The following is a 2,500-nucleotide window of genomic DNA, read 5'->3' as shown; positions in this document are numbered from 1 at the left end:
TTAACTTAGTTTCGTCCTGTGTATTAAAGTTGGATAACGCTTCATGGTGTCAGAAGTGGTAGCTTCACATTAGCTTTGAACCTTCGCGACGCTTCCATCGAACTGTGAATTAACCGTTGAGTTTGTTTGGAAAGCAGAAACAAAAAGGACAAACAGGACAAAGACATGTCAACCGCCGAGCACGAGGTTTCTCCCGGTGCGATTTCCTCGCAGCAAAATCCACCGCCCGTAGCTCAAGCACTGGAAGCCGCACCAGAAATCCAACCGGTCGCAAACTTTCAAGTCCCTCCACCGGCGAAATTTTCATTCAAGCCGGAGGACTGGCCGAAATGGATTCAACGATTTGAACGCTTTCGCAAAGCCACTGGCCTCGAAAAGCGAAGCGGCGAAAACCAAGTAAACACGTTAATTTATGCAATGGGCGATCAAGCTGATGACATTTTCCTTTCATTTGAGCTCACAACTGAAGAAGAAAATGATTACAATCAGGTAAAAGGCAAATTTGTGAACCACTTCATTGTGAAAAGAAACGTAATCTTCGAGCGAGCAAAATTCAATTCCCGAATCCAGCGAGAGGGAGAATCTGTTGACAGCTTCATCACAGATTTGTATGGCCTTGCGAGGTACTGCAATTTTGGTGCGTTGAAAGACGAATTGATCCGAGACCGCATTGTCGTGGGACTACGAAATCGCGACCTCTCGGAAAGGTTACAACTCGATCCGAAGTTAACTTTAGAAAAAGCTACAAACCTGGCAAGACAACGCGAATCGGTAAAACACCAACAAAGCATACTTGACGGTGGATTTAAATCGAAATCAGTGGAAGTTGACAGTATCGCTAAAGGAAGAATGAAGAAAAAGGAGAAATTTCCTACCAAAAACTCTCCGGCAAAACCCAATTCAAGCCAAAACTCAAGTTCAAACAACACGCTTTCGAAATGTTCAAGATGCTTGGAAAACTCACACCCAAAGAAAGTCTGTCCAGCCCGTCTTTCTAAGTGCAGAAAATGTCAGAAGATAGGACACTGGGCACAAGCGTGCAAGAGTTCAGCAAACCCAAAATCGGGAACTGTTTTTGAAGTTGAGACTGAGGAATCATTTTTCCTCGGTGAAATAGTAGAGTTAGACGAAGTGCAAAGCAATAGCAAGACACCGTGGACTGCCACGATATCGGTGAATGAAAAACCATTGCTATTCAAGCTTGATAGTGGTGCTGACGTAACAGTGATTCCACGCCACAATTTTCTCGAATTGAGCCAAGCACGGTTACAACCTACCACCAAGGTTCTACTAGGCCCATGCAAATACCGAATGAACTGTAAGGGAGTGTTCAGAGCTCGTCTTACCAATGAACTTGAGTCCGTCGAAGAAGATATTTACGTTGTAGAGGATCTGGCCCGACCACTCTTGGGCAAGAATGCAGCAGCCAACCTGAAACTCATAAGCAGGGTGTGTGAGTTAACCAGTGACGACTACAAGGCAAAATTAATGCACGAATATCCAAGGCTGTTTACTGGTCTGGGAAAAATGGAAGAAGAGTACACCATCAAGCTCAAATATGGATCAAAGCCCTTCGCTTTCTCAGTGCCAAGGAAAGTACCAATGCCACTTTATGCTGAGACCAAGAAGGAAATTCAAAGGATGCTTGAAACTGGAGTCATCTCACACGTTGAGCAACCAACGGAATGGTGTGCGCCAATGGTAGTGACCCCCAAGCCTAATGGTCAAGTAAGAGTGTGTGTTGACCTCACAATGCTAAATGAGTATGTACAGCGCGAGAATCACCCGTTACCCTCAGTTGATGTCACCCTAGGAAAGCTTGCAGGAGCGAAGTACTTCACGAAACTGGATGCAAATTCTGGATTTTGGCAAATAAAGTTGTCAGAAAGTTCAAGACCACTAACCACCTTCATTACACCTTGGGGTCGGTATTGCTTCAACGTTCTTCCCTATGGGATCAGCTCAGGTTCCGAGAAATTCCAAAAGTGCATGGGTAGAATCCTTGAAGGATTGGAAGGAGTTGAATGCAACATTGACGATGTCCTTTGTCATGGCCCTACCCAGGAAATACATGACAGAAGATTGAATGCAGTTTTAGACCGCCTGTCCGCAGCAGGCGTGACACTCAATATCGACAAGTGCATTTTTAGTGCCCCAAAGATCAAGTTTCTTGGAAACGTGGTCAGTGCTAACGGAATTGAAGCAGATCCAGACAAAACAACAGCTATTGTTAACCTTCCAGCACCAAGCAACATTCATGACTTGCGTATATTCCTCGGTATGGTGAACCATATGGGCAAGTTCGCAGAGAACTTAGCTGACAAGACAAAACCTCTTCGTGACCTGATGCAGAAAGAGAGCCAGTGGATCTGGGGACCGCCACAAGAGAAAGCCTTCCAAGAAATCAAGTCTAGCTTAACAAAAGCACCAGTCCTAGCATTATATGATCCCAACAGAGAAACAAAGATTTCTGCTGATGCATCATCTTTTGGACTGGGTG

General features: G+C 44.9%; 1 pseudogene; it reads left to right on the top strand.

Annotated features, from left to right (window-relative positions):
• Positions 1-2,500, top strand: part of LOC137968406 (uncharacterized) — a 7,238-nt pseudogene that overhangs the window by 3,914 nt on the left and 824 nt on the right.

This window comes from Montipora foliosa, chromosome 1 (genome assembly GCF_036669935.1).
Source record: "Montipora foliosa isolate CH-2021 chromosome 1, ASM3666993v2, whole genome shotgun sequence".
Classification (NCBI taxonomy): domain Eukaryota; kingdom Metazoa; phylum Cnidaria; class Anthozoa; order Scleractinia; family Acroporidae; genus Montipora; species Montipora foliosa.
Note: the sequence above shows the minus strand (reverse complement) of the source record. Positions and strands in the feature narration are given on the sequence as shown.